The following is a 9,197-nucleotide window of genomic DNA, read 5'->3' as shown; positions in this document are numbered from 1 at the left end:
AGCATAGCAAAAGTTACTACTTAAATCATAGCATTTTTTTCTCGAGTTCTGTAAAGTTCAGACTGATGCTACACAATGGGAAAATGCTTTATGGGTTACACATTGCTCATAATAAAATACACGATAGTCACTAATATTTGGTTGGTTAAGAAACTAGAGTGACAAAATTATAATGCCCAATGAATCAGTTTGCATCACAGGACAATATTTCTATAATTAGCTTAGAGCCTGAGAAGTTTATATTTCAAAGTCAATATGATCTAGGAAACATGCATCCTAAATTTCCCTAAAGCCATTTTTTTTCTTATCTTAATTCTTGTTCTCCAAGTTGTTCTCCAGCTATCTAGTAGCTTTCCTCAGAAATTGTATTGTATACCAACATGCCTTTAGCATTCCCCTTGGTTGTTTGCTTTAGTTGCTGAACATTGTCACAGTCAAAAATGGATTTCTCATTTCTGCTCTTGAGTTGCTCAGGTTGGTCAGGTCCAGCCATGAGTTCAGCGTGCCTTTGTAGGCTATAGTAAGTGACCTTTAGGTCCTCATATTTTCTTTTAGTGAAATTATTTATGGACTCCAAGGAAGAAATTGCAATTCGCTACCCTTAGCAGACTGAGAGCTCTCTACTGTGAGAGGTATTTTCCCTGGCTCTCAGAAATACACAGGGGTTTTTTTTGCCTTCCCTCTAAATTTTCCAAGTCTTTTATATTGACAACAGTAGGGTGATACTCAGTATTCCACTCTCAGCACTGCTGTATGGTGATATAAAAATCACCTCACTGCTCACCCATTTAGACATCCTAGGATCACATTAACATTTTTATTACACACTTCACTGACTGCTTATATTAAGTTCCTAGTATTTCCAAGGACTAAGTATTTTTCAGAGGCAGGATCTTCTGTGTCAGAGTCTCTAAAAGCAGATTATGACCTGTTTTTTCTTTTTTTAAGTGAAGCCTCTAGATGGAGGCAGCGAGGCTAGAATAGGGAATTTCTAAAGGGTTAGAGGGCCTTGAGTTATGATCACAGTGGGATGCAATATCATATACCTTTCAACATACCTTAATCTAGAAACATCTGTAGCAACGCTTTTGTCAGTTTCTCTTAAATCTTTCCACATTCCTTTTGTCCCTACATGTATAATATATATAATTTGATAGTCAGCATTTCCATTTACAATTGACAATTAAAATACCTGTTCTGTACTGCTGTTTAATAAGGCGCCATTTCAATCACTCTGATTAGTCACATTCCTTTCTTTCTTTTTTGCTCTGAAAAGTCTTTCATCTGTTTTCATGTTTAAGAATTGCTAAAAGGAAAGCTTTAAAAGTGATTTCAGTATGCTACACTACAGAGTTATATTTCAGATAAAGAAATATAATAAACAACAGAATATGGGGGCTAGTGTTTGCCTGTATCTATATGGCTTAAGATGATCTGTTAATTTTTCAGAAAAAATATTTGTTAGCAAAATCACTGACTTCCCTGTTAGTGACTATGAAGGAAATATTAGAGTATGAAATGAATGCAAGCTCTGAGATGTTAACATAAATGCATATGTTAGTTTTGTCTTTGAACAAGCTAAGTAATTAAAATATGGTATATGACCTTAATTAATAACATAATAACTTACTTAATCGGCACAGCTTAGATGATGAATATTAAGTGATAAAAAGTGATTTTTGGGGAATGACCTAATGACAAAAATTTAGAAAATAATTCTGACTGAATAATTTTTTTTTCAATACACTGCAGAGAAGGTATCGAATTTGGGGAACAACTTACCTAACCAGGCTTCTGAAAATGTTTTGTCCTTTCAGATCTATCAAAATAAGTGATAACTTAGTTAAGTAGCTTAACTTGAAAGGCATTGTTTTAGTTCTGTGGTTCTATGTGCATGTTAGTGGTTTAATCAAGCTTTACATATAGAGAACAGCTGTGATGATCTTACATTTACATACTGCCTCTTGGCCCAACAGATCCATAAGTGATTTACATATTATGTTCTATGTCTGTCCTGTGAGCACAGCTTCCAATGAAGTCCATAAACTAAAGAGCCAATGAATCAGACTCCAAACTGTCCCAAGGTCTCTTCGTTAATCAGAGAAATACCTCAAGCACAACTTATGCATACATACAATTTACTGACAGTATACAATGGATATACCATGCAAGTGAAAGCACAAGACATTAGCCATGCAAATGAGAATTCTGTACTTTGAAATTTGGACTGGATCCTGGAAACAGCGCTCCTTTCTTTCCTGTAAAACATTCCCAGATCTTCTGGGGGTATGGACTTCTTTTAATAGTCACACTGAGAGCACAAATCTTCCCCCTAACAAGCAAATCTGCTCGGCATGAATAGAGTCATACAGTGCTACAGCATACTTTTGAAAAACCTTGCTGTTCTATCCCAGTAACTGAGCAGCAGAGGTGGAAGCTCAGTACTCCCTTCTGATGAGCAGTACATGCTGCAGTGTTTCACTGGTGTTTGCAGAAAGCTTTTGTCAGCAGACATGCAACATATGTTTATTATATTCTGCAAAATTCAGCTTATAATTTGCAGCAGGCTATCTACCTCAGAGTCACGTAAAGCCAAAGATGAAAAGTTTGAAAACATAAAACTTGAAAGCTTAATAAAACCAGCATTGCTATGCTTTGGAAAAAACATTTCACTCATACGATAAGCTCTCTAGACACACATTTGAGCCTTGCTTATTTTCTCGGAAGAAAACCATCAATTTGCTGAGAAAGAAAGGGCTTAGCTGTAGTCATTTCAGGGACAGAATTGCAGAAAAACTCAAAGAGAATGTTAGTCTGAATTCCAATGTGTTCTTCCACAACAGGATATTTCATCACCACCAGAAATTTTTGCTAAATTTTCTTATTATGAGCTGACCTATTCCTGCATATGGTCATTTTTAAGGGTTTAAGACAAGACAACTTACAGTGCCAGAAAATGACTGCTTGTTGAAAGTTCATATGAAAGTAAATAGACCAATTATAGCCACTTGTGATTCAGAGACCCTCTGCTCCTTCTTGTGGTGCAGTCATAGATAAGCGACAATGATATGGAATGGCTTCTCATAATTGTTTCCTAACCCAAGTGATATATTCAGATTTTCATGTTAATTCAATTCTTATAACAAACCTTACTGATTCTACTGAGGCTGATACTTGAAGAGAAAACATTTCACAAAATATGAGAGTTCATTCATCTTCCCAGTAATTTAAACTGTGAATAAGTCTTATATGCAATTTCCTTCTGCCTGCAGAAATGCCTGTACTACGTGCTGCAGAAAGAGTCCCAGAAACTGGACTTATACATACAAACTGCATCAGGGTGCTCTTTACATTTGACACCTGGTAATTCCACTTCTCGGCCACCAGCCTTAAGTACAGAATCACTGCTGGACAGGTCAGTCCATTTCATCATTAGGGTTTTGCCTTTCAGCCTGTCGATGAAGTCCACACCTCCCATAAGGAGAAGTCTGAAGTTCTGACAAAACCACCATGGCTCCCCACTTTCAGGATAAGAGAGTTTTTACACCATTTACCCAAGAGCTTTAATAGACCCTTGAGCTTACCCATTTCCCATCTTCCAGACCATGGCCCTACAGTGGTCAGTGTTTCAGTAAATCACTGGCTGCCCTGTCCAGTCTTCAGCACTTGCTTTTTCACATTTGCCACAGCTCCCGGCCTCCTGAACAAGCTCCTGAACCATAAGGGGAGCCTTAGCATTGACCACTTGGCAAAGCAGTGAAGTAGACACAGATACAGCTGATCCCTGAAAGGTCAACCTACACTGTGATAGTGAAGCATCCATACAGTGAATCAACTACAGACAGCTACTTTTGTTCTCCCCTTCCCCTCTCATTTTCTTTAATTTCTCTCTCTAGTTCTCTTTGATTTTTCTTCACCTGTTTGCAATGTTACCAGGAACTTTCTTACATCAGCTTGACAAGCCCTAATTTTTCTTTCTACAGTCTCTCCATTTCACAGCTTTTCTTATGCACAGAAAGACACCATCTGAATCCATGGCAGACTTAACACAGGTTAAATGTTTGCAGGTAGCCATAATGGATAAAGGAAGTTCATCTGCATCTCACAGTAGTGAAAAACACCCCAAATTACCTCATACAGCTAATATAAAAACATTTGTTCTTCCTCAGCTTTTGAAATTAGGTTTTAGTGGTTATGCTGAACATTGCTGTCCCCACCACCTCTTCTGACAGCACCTTTCCTCTGGCACCAAAATGCCTTAGAATAGGTTTTGAATAATTCAAAATATGGGGTATTTGGGCACCTCAAACTCTATGAACTGCTTCCTCTGTTTCTTCCAGGTCCTCCTGCTTTGGTCTTCACAGCTGATAGATCTGGTTTTGAGCGTGCTCCTTAAACCAGCTATCAAAAGTTTATCATGAACTTTAACTTAAATATAATTGATAATATTACCCTCGGATTTTGCCTTCTTTGTTCACCCAAATTACCAATTGTGTCAGGACACAGTGCAAGATCAGACCTTAAAATTAGCATCTCTTTTTTCGTTTTACTTTTTAAAGAAATGTAGAGCCATACCTGAAAACCTCCCACAATACATACATCAGAGATATAGTCTTTAGGTATATTACATTGCTGAAACAGCTTTACTGAGAACATAGCAGAGGTTTTTAGTGCACAGCACAACTAGATTACTTTGGGAAGAATAGAGTGAAAAAAGGTGAAATTTTAGAGAAATTAGGGAGGCTGCAAAAGTGATAAAGAAGAAATATGCCTGAATATTTCAATATGCCTTACTGTTCATGCAGCAAAAAAATGTACTGAAAAATTATGAGAATATATAATTTATAAAGAAATCTTATTATTAGAATAGCAAAAACATTTTTAAAATAAAATTTTGTAGAAGTCATCAGCAACAACAACAATCAGTGCTGAAGATTCTGTGACAGGTAACAGATTTCTGTGAAGCTGGAGAAGTGTATTTTGCTGGATTTTCATATATGATCATTTCTCCTAAAAAAAAAAAATTCTTGGATTTCATCATGTCCTATTCCTAGCTCAGACAGAGGCTCTAGATTTGAACCCGTGAGGTAGCTGGTATACTGCTACTTCCTTTCCTCCTACACCACATGGAAATAATCCATTAGCCAAACTTTTACTTTCATTTACTCCCTTAAAATGTAACTAGCTGTGTTTTTGAAAATAGGAACAAAAGTTGGACAAGTAAGTGAAATATGGGTGTGTTTCCATAGCAACTGCAGCTAGAGATCCTGCACCTTCCCCAGCTACATCTTCACCCACAGAGACAGCAACCCATGCAGCCTGATTCACACAGATAAATGTGATGTGTGGATAAGCCCTAAGCAATGGGGTCCATGGGGTGTATTTGTGCCCTGTGAATTCAGGTGAACTTTCTGGCAGGGCTACAGTGAGGGAAGATCCTTGCTCCCAGGAGGTTTTTCATGGCAAGGCATCACATCCTCCAGGGTTGGCACCATCACTGGCATGGGGTGCCAGTGGTGTCAAGCTTAGGTGAGGTTAGGGAACCTCCAGCCAGCTAAGAAAGGAAATATCATATTCCAGGTAGGAAATAGCTCTTGAGAAATAAAAATCAACTGGTTATAACTGCAGCACTAACATATGAGACTTCAAGTTTACTGCAGAGCGTAGATAATGTGTGTCCTTGTTCATCTTGCCCTCCTTATTTTAAAAATCTTATGTACGCATCAAAAATCCAGGCTTTCCTTCTCTCGATTCTTGTCTCAATAAGATGGACATTAATAGTGTAGCATACACTGGTATGCTAATAAATAAATATATTTATCCAAAAGTGAAAAGGAGAAGGTTCAGATTAGTTTTGAATATTCAAACAGAAAAGAATTTGACCTATTATACAGAGCATCAAAGACATAAAAATCTAATTTTCCCCTAAAATTTAAATATTTAAAGTTTGACAAAGTTTGTGAAAAGTGATAACATCCTTTCTTAGACCAGCTGTAATTGCTGAAAAAAAAGAAAAAACACAAGCTTTATTTCAGAACTGAACCAGAAGCAGAAACCTTCAAATATAAGTGCTAGTTAAGAATAAATGTTCTATATTTAGCATGGTAATTTTGATCAATTGGACAATCTTGCACAAAATGTGGCTTGTATTTTTGGAGTGCAAGAGGGTGCTGAAAAGGGAGAGGTGAAAAAGTCAGTAGTTCTAATGGAAAACAGAGAAACAGACAGTTATTATCTAGTTCATCAGTAATGACTCAGCTTTTTATTGCATTTCTTGTTTTAATCTTTTGACTTCACAAGATAACATAAGAAAGAGTTCAGTGAGTTTTCTGGGAACGAGCTCATGGGCAGAAGATAAAATGGTTTTTCTAATTTCTTTCTTATTTTACAACTAATTGTATTTTAATTTTATTCCTGAAAAAAAATAATTTAAATGCAAACATATTTTTTCTTCCAGCTTCTGTGTGGTTAATACAGTTCTTAAAACATCATGCTGCTTTGCACGAAAAGTTATTATTTCTCCTCAAGATTGAAACACTGTTTTCCAAACAATTTTATTCAAAAGGACTACTTATGTGAAAGCTGTGAAAACAAATCTCACTGAGACAAATATCCTTCAAGCCACATGAGGAACTGTTACTGTCTTGTTTTGGAGGCAGAATAGCAAAACCTGTGGAGGCCAATGTTGCTTCAACTTCAGGTCCTGAGGTTGTATAATAATGAAGGAGTTTAGTAATATTTTTATTTCAGCTACCTAAATACAGGAAAAAAGAGGTTTAACCAAACAAAATTTAAAGCAGATATGTCAGTCTAAACAATGTCTAAACCACCAGTTCCCATTAAAAAAAGAACTATATTGCTTCATCTGTTTTTTTCTGGAAGTGACCAAATCCAGATCTATTACAGGTGCCCTCAGGCACACACAGACAAATTGTCCTGTGGTAAACAAGGACCTGAAATTACAGCATGACCATTATAGTTTAACTGCTCATATGGATGCTCTGGCATGGTGGTAAACGGGAGTTAGCTCTCCTCTGGGATGCAGCTGGTTAGCAAGAGCTACGAGCATGAACCCGGGCAGTTACTCATCACAGTCGATAATGTTGTCCATCGGCGCCATGGCTTCCTTCTTTAAACTTCTTCCCAGAAACCTGCTGTTCCCTTATGGCACATAGGCCTTAATCACCCCCAGTAATGTGATCTAAAACTGTACTGACTTTCACTATCAAATAAAGGAAAAGCCCCCCAAAAAAACCTCCTAAACAATTTGTCCTATGCACCTCAGTCCTGAATACTTTTCCCAGTAATACAAAACTGGGTAGCCTTGTGCGTCTGCATCTGATCTGTAGTCAGCATGACAATTTTATTCTCCTGCATGCCTTTCAATGCCTTTTGGGAAAATCCATGTGAACTGGAGGACTCCTGTAGGTATACCGTGTGGTCTCACAGGTACAGGCATGTCATGGTTCTGCCAGCACTCTTCTGACCACGCAGAGAGGAAGAAAAGCTATGGCCAACCAAGAGCCCTGGCTGGTGCCTTCTGACAAACTGATTTAATTTACTTTGCACTGCAGCAGGCTGGAGGTATGTGTATAAGAAAATCCACATCCAAAATACACCTTGGGCATGGAGGAGGGCAGTGGCAGGAGCTGAGCCCAAGTTTCAAACTAGGAATCTAATCCACATGATTTCCTTCCCATTCTCAAATTTAGTCAAGGGAAAAAGATATATTCCCAGATTTAAAAAAAAAAGCACGCAAATCAATTATGCTGATGACAGCTATACAGGAAAGTGTCCCAAGTGTCAAAGATCATGGACAAAAATACTCTGCACTGACAAAAGGCTAGAGTCGCAATCAGCAGGATAAGCAACGGAGCAAACACACATCAGAGAAGATTTGACAAGTGACATTTTTATCAACAAACAAACAGCAGGTCTGCTCACCAGCTCAGCACAAAAATTTCAGTATGGTAATGAAATTTTTACAGAACTTCAGAGAGACAGGTAAGACAGACCACTATTACACTGTCTGTAGCATATTCCAACATCTCTGAGACATTGAAAACAGTGAATTATAGGGACACCTACTCCAGAAACTCTCAGAGCCGGCTTGTAATTCATACATTAAGACAGCTGGAAGGTCTTTTCAGCTATGATTTGAATGCAATTGAGCACTGAATATATTAACTCATACTTATTTTCCCTCTATATCCTAATCTATCTCACACATGTCTAAATAACATGACTGATTCATGCATTATTTATCTGGTGCCCAGTATTATGCCTGTTAAGGAATGCAAACTTGGATTTAAAAGGTGTCAAGGTATATTTGGCAAAGAAAGAAATTATTTGGGTTATTCATTAGCATTAAAGAGCCTTGCATGTTGTACTCACAAAACATAACCCTTTAGATAATAATTCCCTCCCACTAACTTGTTATTTGTGTGTATTTTGTGTGTAGGACAAAATATGCGACAGAAAGAGTGTGGTCAGATCAGGAACTTTATTATCATGTTGCTCCACTCATCTGCCCAATTACGATTCATTTTCTGAGGTGAAGTAAAAGATTCAGGACTGAAATACTTAAAGATTGCTCTTCCCTGTTTATCTTCAAGAGACTGTGAGTAGATCTAATATTTCCCAATTTAAGGTCCCCCTCATGAGGGTCTTTGAGTTAGGATAGTCCTTATTTTTCTTTCATTTCTGCATTTTCAACAAATAATATGCATAGGCAAGGTGTTGGTAGAAGAATTGCTCCCTTTTGTTGGCCCACAACAGTCTAAAATTGTCATTTTCCCAAAAGCAACATGGATGTGGAAAAGGCTTTCCCTCATTCAAAATGTATGTCATGTATTAGTAACAGTACTATCTGCTCAATGAGTTCATAAAAAGCATATTGTACCTTTTAGGACTTCCTGAATCAATGCTTCTGTCCCTCCTATTCCCGAGCACATACACGAACATATCAGGTTCAGAATATCCCCTCCACCAAGACTCCCATAGTGAAGGAAATAGTGCCCAGTAGGAAAACTCAGTGAGCATCTTTCATTGTAACAATCCCCTGAAAGTTTTGTTGGCATGGGAGAGAAGCCCCTCATTGCCATATCAGCTGTGATAGCTGAGGTCAGCACAGTTGCTACTGATATGGCCATTACCTATACAGCCAGTGACCTCCTAAGAAATGCTACTCCAGATAC

Source organism: Phalacrocorax aristotelis, chromosome 3, assembly GCF_949628215.1.
Source record: "Phalacrocorax aristotelis chromosome 3, bGulAri2.1, whole genome shotgun sequence".
NCBI lineage: Eukaryota > Metazoa > Chordata > Aves > Suliformes > Phalacrocoracidae > Phalacrocorax > Phalacrocorax aristotelis.
This window is presented reverse-complemented; position numbering follows the sequence as displayed.